Below are 10408 nucleotides of genomic sequence, written 5' to 3'. Positions count from 1 at the left end.
CACGGTAATAATACAAAGGACGAAACACAGGAAGATGATTGTGACTGGGAACTCCTTTGACTGATATGGTTTATATTCTGCATCTAAAACTGAAAGTTGCAGTTTTGGGTTGGAAACTAGCAATCAATGCACTCTCGGTTGGAAAATAATGGGTTTTCAGCAACTTTAATTTGAAATTAAAGTGGGACCCAACCGTTGGTTGAGGTGGGTCTGAGTGGTTTTGTATTCTCTTAGGTGGGAAGATTGTAATACAAAGATAATGAGCCGAAACCATTGAGTTGTGAATGAGCATTGTCTCATAAAGTGAGCATCAATAAAGTTGGGCTTAGATTTAGACTTAGTCTTAGTTTGGACTGTGCCTAGACTTGTGCTTGTGTTTGTGCATGTGTTGGGTTTCGTCTTAGACTTGGACTTGGACCTTGTCTTGAGCTTTGGGCTGAGCTGTGTTGGGCTTAGTTTGTGCATGTGTTTGAGATTGAGCTTGGATCGGGTTATGACCTAACACTTGCATCCATTTTGCAACCTATCTAGTTTAATTCTCAAAACTTATGTATTATATACTTATTATGATTTATCTAATGGTTTGGGAGTTTTGAACCTTTGTAACTCTAGCCGTAATGGCTAGAGTTGATGACATTCGATGACTCCATTGATGTTAGCCTTCAGGGTTAAAGCTCTTCCCTACTAGTATAAATAGAGGCCTTTCTCTTCCAACTTAATAGATTGTTTTTAGAGAGGTTTTGTGATGGAAAATGAGATGGCGTTTTGAAATAAAAAGTTGGAGATGATTTTTTACGCCAAAGAAATTTTTTTCTATCTTCTTTTGTTCGCCTCTTCTTTTGTTATTGTTAGAGAGAGTGCATCCATTGTTGCTGAAGCTATTCAGAAGGTGCTTTTGTATTGGTTGGTTTCGACGTTCGTATCTTGGGAGACAGACGCCGGTATAGCTCCAACACCCATCGAGAGGCAGTGAATTGGTTTTAAGGAAACTATGGTGTCAAACAAGCTTCAGTTTGCTTCTTTTATTATTATTTGTTCTTTAATTTTTCAAAATTTTGTTTACCTCAACGAGTTCTAATCTTTAGTTGTCCATGTTAATAATTTGTTCTTATAGTAATGTAATCTAATTTATTCTATATTTAATTGTGTCGTTTATTCTGTATTTCATCCTTTAATAAAAATAAAATAAAATAAAATAAAATAAACTGTTTTGTCATTTCTATATTTTATATATTTTTCTTATATTATTATGGAAAAATATCAACACTCTCAACTTGTACACAACCCCACATCACATTTTTCATTACCAAAACCGCAATCTCAATTGGGTTCACATTTGTTTGTTATTTTATCTAAATTGTTGGATTATTAAATGTGTAGAATAAATTATTCAACTTATTCATATGATTTACCATATACACTACAAGAAAAAACACTTTTAGCAACCAGAAAACTGGTCGCAGAAAGCTCATATCTACTCGCTGATTATTTTTAGCGACCAAAAAAAGTTGGTCGCAATGAAGTCGCTAAAAGCTAGTCACAGAAAGTTTTTGGCGACCAAACCTAAAGTTGGTCGCAGAAAGTAGGTATTCGCGACCATATTCTTGGTCATGGAAAGTAGCTCATTTTGCGACCCAAAATCTAGTTGCTGAAAGGTAACAATTGTGACCATCGATGTTAGTCACTGAAAGGTAGTTTTTGGCAACCAAAATTAATGTTGGTCGCGAAAAGTAGTTATTTGCGACCATATATGTTGGTCGTGGAAAGTAGTTCATTTTGTGACGAAAAATCTAGTCGCTAAAAGGTAACAATTGCGACCACCAATTTTAGTCACTGATATGTGCTTTTTGGCGACCAAAACTGTCTTAGTCGCAAAAAGTCTAGCACATCTACAAGCTTATGAAGGACCTATTACGACTACAATTTTATTGGTCGCAAAAAAAAAAAAAAAAAAAACTTTCAATTGTAAACAACATTTTTGTCAATGTAATGCTACTTTTTTTTTTTTTTTTTTTTTTTTTGTAATACCTGTAATACATTTACAATTAATGCATAATTCATGTCCATCCAATTAATTTCAACATACCAATCCATCAACAATACAATCTACAAACAAAAAACCATCAAAAGGAAGTCAGAATAATAATTAATCCATCTAATTACTACCACCTGTCAACACGATCACATTAATATTTGAGAAAATAACCATCTATCTATCCATTTACTTTACAAAATTACCATCCTTTCATCCATTTACTTTATGAAATTACCATCCTTCCATCCATTTACTTTACAATGAATATTCACCAAATCAAAAACATATATGAGAAAATTATCAAAGATTTAAAAAACCATTCATATATCCAAGTGCGTGTCATATTTGTCTGATGGGAAATATATCAAAAAGCCTACGTATAAGCATAACTTAGAATTCATGCATTGGCAAACTAATCATGTCCATAAACTCGCATCACTACACCTCTAGCTAGCTGCAAGCGGAAAAAAAAAATGAAAAAAGTGTTAATAATAATAATTTTGCTTGTACTTCTATTTAATTTTGTAAAATTCGGTAGATCGAATTCCACTCTCAAACTAACAATCACATAGAACGTTTTGAACGTCATGATCACATCTTAACATATTGTATTAAGATGATGATTTTAACATATTCGATTTCACTTAACATATATTAAGTTTCCTCCCTATGATACAAACTCATTAAAAATTTAAGGATTTGGATCCTGATTAGAAAATTAAAGATATCTTTAGTGGAACAAATATTAACAGTCACTTCAACAACATGCATAAAGGGAACAAGTGAAAATGGTTAGTTATAAAATATTGCTATTTTAAAAGCACTAATATATGTAATAACATTTAAAGTACTTACTCATCAAAAGAGTCGTATGCAGTATGATTATCCTGCATTTGTCTCATAAAGTGTTCAAACTGCTCAAAGCGTCCTTCCTATGATTGAATTATCCCTTTCAGTGATGCTACATCTTCTTTAAGGCCCTTAACCTTTTCATCATGTGCTTGTGACCTAGCTGTAGACTTGAAAGTGGAAGACGACTTTGGACCAACCCCGAAACCTTTCAAATACCCTGACCACTTCCCAAGGACTTGAACAGAAATTTACACCTGTGTTATCGGGGTTGCTCTAGGTTGTGAAGCTTCCTCACGAAGTTGGTCCATCTTCTCTTGTCAATTTAAAAAAAAAAAAATTGTAATTACATTGTCTTGATACACAAAGTACATGTCCTATTTATAATCATATATAATATCATGTGTTCTTTGTATAAAAAAATTCCAGCTTGTATCATAAATTGGATGGCCTATTCTGAGGCACACAATTCCATTTATTGGCAATTCATCACTGAACCTATTTTCTGGACAGGTTCATCTAAAGTTGTTAGGACTGGTTTGGTGATTAATTTGGTCTCTAGTATTAATACCTACTCCTACGGGTGCTTAATGACTGTAGCTACTGCTACAATACTTCTTGCACTCATATAGATGTGCTTAATGCTAGACCAGTTTTTGTAGAGCTTGTTCCTCATACTTTGCAAAATCAATTTATTGCACCTGAGAATCTTTCAATTCACAATCTTGTTAATGAGCAAGGAGATTGGGATGAGATGAAAGTTAATGAACTTCCACCTTGTGTTTCATCATTTATCCTTAATTTACCTCCTCTTAATGCTAATGTTGATTAACCTCTTTGGAAAGGTTCAGGTGATGGTCAGTTCTCTACCTTTAGTGCCTACAACATCATTTTTGGTAACTTAGGCCTGGAGGAGGACTGGAGTTGGATGTGGAAATTGAGGCTGCCACAGAAACTTAAATGCTTTCTGTGGACTGTTATGCATGGTAAAGTTTTAACTAATCAGTTGAGAGAAAAAAAGGGCCTGACTTCAGATCCCAGCTGTCTTAGCTGTAATGAGGTGGAAGACATGAGCCATCTGTTTAGAACTTGCTACAAAGCTAAAGCTATTTGGTTAGCTATGTTTGGTAGGACTTGGTTTATTGCCATTATTAAAAAACCTTGCTTGGATTGGCTAATGTCTAATTCCAGAAATAAAAATCATTTTATTGATCAAACCACTTGGTCTACTGTTTTTGTAGTCTGTCTTTGGCAAATATGGAAAAACAAAAATCTAAATTTTTTTGAACAAATTGTGACTAATAGCCAAGACAGTGTGAAACTTATTTTGAGCTATGCCAATGAGATCAACCAAGCCTTTAACATGGCCATTGTTAATGGTAGACCAGCTTTCAATATGATTAAGTGGTCTCTTCCCCTTGTAGGTAGGATTAAATTAAACACGGATGCTTGTAGGAAGCTAAGAGGTGATGGTGGCTTTGGAGGACTATTCAGAAATGAAGCGGGAGCATGGTTGTGTGGTTACTATGGCAGACTACCCCATGGTACCAATCTAGAAAATGAACTATGGGCTATCTATAAAGGCTTACCAGTTCTGCTACAAAGAGGATGGAACAAAATCATAATTGAGACGGATGCTATGCAAGCTGTGAAGTTGTTGGAGGAGAAAATAAAGGCAAACTCGCCATACAGAGGTCTCCTAGAGGATGCGAAGATTATCATGAGAGGTTGTGAATGTACTGTGCAGCATGTATTCAAAAAGGGAAATCTGTGTACAAATGCTTGAGCAAAACTTGGCTCTAAAGAACCAGAAGATATCATAGTCGTGAATGAGCCATCAGTAGAGATTAGGAGTTGGCTTGTTGTAGATAACATAGGGAGAGCTAGGGAAAGGGCTTAGTCCTTTATCTTTTATTTATTTATTTTTTTTTCCGATGTACCTAAAAAAAATGATTGCAATAGCTGTTGTTGTGCTATTGTAATGGACATATGTTGCTACTGTTGTCATACTTTTGCTATGGATATATGTTGTAGACTCAAGTCATGTATAGCTAGAAGCCTAAAATGGTTGTTCAGGTTCAGTTTGTATATCACTTCCCAGGTTCCCTAACCCCTGGGACATGGTTTCTGAACAATAGGGATGTCCAAATGTCCTCAATTACTTGTGTTTGGCAATGTTAAGCTTATTGATGTATTTTTGTAATTTTGGTTTGGCAGGTCTTACTCCTAATCAAAAGGACAATGCGTAAATATTTTTATACTTCATGTGGGTAAAGTGCTTTTGAGTAAAACTAGGAGAAGTTGACGTGCAATTAATCCAAAAAAAAAAAAAAACAAGTAGTAACTATATTTTACAAGTACATTAACTAGTTAAGCATTATATAGGAATATGGATAACAAATATAGTGAAAGTATACTTACATATAACACCCCACAAATTGGTTCAATCCAATCAGTCTTTTTCTTACTCCAATGTGAGGTCCTGTAAAAATGTACAAAGTGAGGCTCCTTGCCATTTTCAATTCCTTGCATTAAAAATATAAAATGCAAGCTTAGTAATATTATTAATTAAAAAAAATGCAGCATTAGCTAATAGTTTTAAAACAAAAAATATGTTACCTTAATTGAGATTGCTGTTGAAAATGATCTTGAACCCATAGTGTGATTATAGGGTAATTTTTTTCTGTTGTTTATTTTTCTTTTTGACCGTTCCTACAATGCAATACAAATATTATTGTATTTATTCTACGATGCAGAGCAAGAGGTAGCAGGTAAAGGAGCTGAAATTGGGACAGAGACAACAGAACAATGCGGGACAAAGATACATAGGTGCAGAAGGAGATGAGACAAAAACATGATTTCCTTACTCTATAGCACACATATTCAGTTTCCTCTCTCTTTCCCTCTCTCTCTACAACTTCCTTACTCTATAGCACACACATTCATTCCTTATATGTATATATACATGCATTTAATATTGTACGTATCAATAGCCATTCTTTCAATTTCAAAGAAACTTGGGAACTTTGAGTTGTAAGAAATTTAAACATCCATGGATTTGTAGTGCAATTAGAATAAGGTATAATGGTGATTTGTGGTGCAATTAGAAGAAACATTCATGAGTGTTGAGTTAATTACCTTGTGTGTGCCACCAAGAAACACATGATCAATCATTTACCTCCAATCTTCTTCGCCCACCCCAACAAATGGCTTACTATAAGGATCCGTCTCTGCCTTTACCAACGCTTTTTAATGTTGATTCATGTGATATCGCTAGCCTTTCAGCATATGTGTGGCCTTTGTGTCAATAACTTCTTGTTCAAGTGAGCTCTCATTGTATCCTTCAATCTCAAACTTATCATGTCCCAATTAAATAATTAGACAAGTAATCAGACATCGTATATATTAACCTACTTACATGAACTATAAAAACTAAATTACCTGCAAGGACTGCACAATAGCTGCTCGAATGGCTGGTGGAACGTCCTCCCAATTTTCTATTCCTTGCAAAGGGGCTTGCAATCGAATTTGTGCCCCCAATTCATTAGCTGATTTAGTGGCATTAAGACCGACAAATGTTCACCACTCACTAGAAACTCTAACAAAAAGCTTCTTGCCACCATATTGGGTGATAAGTCTACTAGTCTTCTTACCTCTCATCAGACCTTGTACTCGCTTCACTGATGAACCTATATTATAAACACAAAACTTAACGGTTTCATATGAAGATTTGAACATCTATTTAAATAACATATGTGAATCAAGAAGTTAAATAACAAAATTGGAAAGAAGAAGTAAAGAACATTTTGTACCATTGTACATTCTATGTCAAAGTTGAATTGAAATGGTTGCATGTGTGTCCTCTTCAGTCCAGTGTTTTGCCTACAGTTCATGCTTCTTGGAATGAAGACCACCCAATTCACTCCAATTTGCATCACAACACTAGGCAGCCATTCCAACAATCTTCAATCTCCACCACCCAATTTTCTTTCTCCCATAGAGCCCTTTTGCAGTTTCACAATGAAGAAGAGCATCATGGGTTGGTGCTATCCAATCCAACACTAGGCAGCCAATCCAACCACCTGTTTTTCTGGCTATTATTTGCTACCAATTACTAAAATATTTCTACAATTGTAACTAATAGATGATGTAATGCCCCCAAAATAATACACTAAAGATAACTCATGTGCGGAATAAATATGCGAAACAACGTACTTTCATACATCAGAGTTCACTGTTTAACAACCAGTTAAATGCCATGTAGGCTTACATCTTTCTAAGTCATTGCTTGGTTACACAAATTGAGTCTCGCTCATTACATCTTAAGCCCTCGGCTTTACAAATAACAAACATACACACATAAGGTATAAATAAGAAGCTCTTGCTTCCCGAAAGTCTATCCATGCTATTGCCTTGGAGGAAACATTTCACCTGCACCTGAAAATGATATTCCCGTATAGGGTGAGCCAACAGCTCAGTAGAAATAATCTAACACAATTTATGAGGTTTAGCAAAGGTATAAATACCACGTACATAAACAATACCGATATGGAAGCATCCACAAGGCTTGCAAACCCATATGCTACTAAGACCAATCTTAATCTGTTTTCCTTCAATTCATTTCCAGTTCAAATATACTTCTCAATTCATGAGCTAAATTCATTATCTTTCAACAACCAAAATGAGATTACAACTCAATGGTTTTCCATTTATGCAAAAACACACAAAAAAAACTTCAAACTTTGCCATTTTATGGATATTTCGTCCGAAGGAACCGACACCCATTTATATAAGAGATTTTGGGTCATTCACCCTAGACACTCAGGCCAACTTGCTTTAAATGGAGTCCATCCCCTTTCTCCTCCCTAAATAAATATACATATGCAATGCATTTATAAACATAATCATATATGGAGTACATCCCCTTTCTACTCCCAATAAACGTACACATACAATGTATTTACAACATGATCATATTCAATGACATCAACAATGGATTAGCATTAAATTGCCTAATCCTCATGTAATTTCTACAACAATCATAGCTATCCCCCACCGATAGCCCAATGCAATTATTTCCAATATATATTTAATATCGAAATAAATAGTTTATTTAAAACTTCCATAGATGAGATAATACATATCCAACATCACCATCTATATCAATAACCATCCAATTTAACATATTCAATGTTAATTCCAATTATTTATACAAAATAATCATTTTATCAAATTAGGGCAAAAATCCCCCTTTTTCTAATATTGACCCAAACATCCAAAATCAACTATTTTGGTACACCAAGATTTTATATTCAAACCCCATACTCATTTATCTCTTATACATCAAAAACCCCTCTTTTCATTTCAAACCCAAATCTTAGATTTGTCCAAACCACAACCAAATCTCATCATCTATACACAATAGCAAATAACTAAGGTACAAACCATATTAGGGTGTAGAAAATCCTTACCTAAAGAAGAGAAGGCGAGAAAAACAAGGTTGAACTCCAAAAATGACGAAACCCACTTTTACTTAGATCAATACGAAGCTCTTGAAGCCCTCTACATTATTCTCAAAGGCACTAGGGCCAAGAACTCAATAGATTTAAATGAAATCTTAGAGAGAAGGTAGTTTCTAGAGAGAGAAGCTCAAGATCAGCAGATTTAGAGACTTTTAGAGAGAGAGAGAGAGAAAACAGAAAAGTGATATGTAATGTCACTTTCACGATCTAATAAAATGTGGTCCGCTTGAGCGGAGAGTTTCACTTTCGAGCGTCAGACACGTAAATTCTACCCGCTCAAGCATAACACATGCCGCTCGAGCGCCAAGACATAACAACAAGACACTACCTGCTCGAGCGCGACGAGACCGCTCGAGTGTAGAATATATTCATCCAGTATTTTTGCAGACACAATCCCCGCTCAAGCGCCCGAATGCTCGCTCGAGCGTAGAGCAAAATTTCAGAATCCCACTTGAGCGCAAGAATGCCTGCTCGAGTGGAAGAGCCAAATTCTAGGTGACAAAGGCTTGGAAAGACAAGCAGCCAACCTGTTCCAAACACACAACTACAACCCAATAACCAACATTAAGGGGAAGACAAGGGAAGCAAGACATGAACCACCATCCAAACCATACAAACCCGAGTCCGGAACACCACAAGAGACGGGTCAAAACCAGGGTCGCTATAACCTCCCCCCCTTATAGAATTTTGTCCCCGAAATTACAAATCAGGCTCTAAAACATAAGTGAACCATTCACGACCATGTTATTTCCACAACTTCAACACCATGACCCATTCTCCGGTCATCTATTCACTTCGACTCGATTCACAAGTCCCAAATTAAAATGAAATTTTCAATTTTCCCGAAGCATTTACAATGTTTAACTAAAGTCCAAATTTTCAAAAATCGTACATAGCATATACAATGCTTCCAAAAATGATACAAGATCATCAATATTCCAAATTCTCAAAACATAAGCAATGTTTATATTGAATCCATATTCTTCCCAAACAACCATAACATATACAATGTTTTCATAAGTTATAACATATACAATGCTTAGACTTTTCATTAATGCAATAAATTCTCAATACATGATCATGTATCAACAAACAAATCCGGATATTTCTCTCGAACTTCTAATTCACATTCCCAAGTCGCTTCCTCAACTCCGTGATGTTTCCACAATACTTTTACCAAGGGAATTGTCTTGCCTCACAAAACTTGATCCCATCTATCCAAGACTCTTATCGGTCTCTCCTCATACGAGGCATCCTCATCTACTTCTAAGTCGGTCCAATCCAACACATGCAACCCTGGTTTTGATTAGGGTGGTGGTCCTTTGAGTCTTGTTTTGTGCATTTATTGAAAGTGTACAACTTGGATCTTTGGCCATCATGCTTTGAAAATGCTTGATTGGTAGTTTTGGATCTAAGAGTGCCACTCCTTTGATGTTTTGAGATGATGAGGAGGGGCACAGTACAAACATATCCTTGGAAAACCCTCAATTTTCCTTTGTTTATGCTCTATTGTAGTGTGGTGACTCAGGGCACCAGTGGCCGGTAGTGGCTCACTGATGGCCGACAGTGCTTCATCCTAGGCCAACATAGCACACTCTTGGCCGGCAGATAGCCGGCGGCAAGCACTCATGGCCGGCAAGCCACTGGTGCAGTCCTCAGCATTGGTTCAGAAAGTTCTTGGAGTAACCCTGCAAACAGAGCCTCTCAAGAGAAAACAGGAAGGCGTTTCGGGCTGAAAACTGAGTGCATGCATATTCAATTTCTTAAAGCAGAGTTGAGGCAGTGTGGTTTAATGCTTTACATGTTTAGTTAGCATGGTTTTGTAATTTAACTAATTAGTTTGCTAATTATTTAAGTGTGCGTGCGTGTGTGCATGTCTTCCAACCCCGCGTCTTTCTCCCTTTTATTTAATCCCTTTCGATGGTTAGATTAGGGATCATTTTCAATTAGCATACCTTATGCTTTGTATGTTTGCATCCATTCATTTGTCTTGTATGCACCG

Source organism: Camellia sinensis, chromosome 5, assembly GCF_055761805.1.
Source record: "Camellia sinensis isolate YWXY chromosome 5, ASM5576180v1, whole genome shotgun sequence".
Lineage (NCBI taxonomy): Eukaryota > Viridiplantae > Streptophyta > Magnoliopsida > Ericales > Theaceae > Camellia > Camellia sinensis.
The sequence above is the reverse complement of the archived record's forward strand: the minus strand, read 5'-3'. Positions refer to the sequence as shown.